The following is a 516-nucleotide window of genomic DNA, read 5'->3' on the forward strand; positions in this document are numbered from 1 at the left end:
CTCTCTCTCTCTCTCTCTCTCTCTCTCTCTCTCTATCTTTCTCTCACTCTCCCTCTCTTATTCTCTCTTGCTCTTCTTCTAGCACTACCATTACACCAACACTGTCCTCGGAGATCCGTCGTTCGGTTTTGACTTTAGAGAAATGCAGCAGCTCGAGACAACGTATCGACCTTGGTTTCTACCTTCTACTGTGACCTTTCAAAATGTATATATATATGTATGTATGTATGTATGTACTCGCAAACGTACATAGGATCTCTTCGTTCGCTGATTTATCTCTACAACTCAGATTTGATAAAGGACGATCAAAAGGAAAAAAAAAAAGGAATTATAAGAAACAACGAATGAAATTGTTTGACGTATTTAAGATTGATCTTCGATAAGAACGAATCCGATCGGTGGTGAGTTTAGATAAATTTAGGGAAAATGTTTAGAGTGATCGACGTGCTCGTCGAAACGGAATTGGAAGCAAAGTACGCGGGAATAGTAATGTCGTTCGAACGTCGAACGTCGTTG

The sequence above is a fragment of the Vespula pensylvanica genome, chromosome 5, assembly GCF_014466175.1.
Source record: "Vespula pensylvanica isolate Volc-1 chromosome 5, ASM1446617v1, whole genome shotgun sequence".
NCBI lineage: Eukaryota > Metazoa > Arthropoda > Insecta > Hymenoptera > Vespidae > Vespula > Vespula pensylvanica.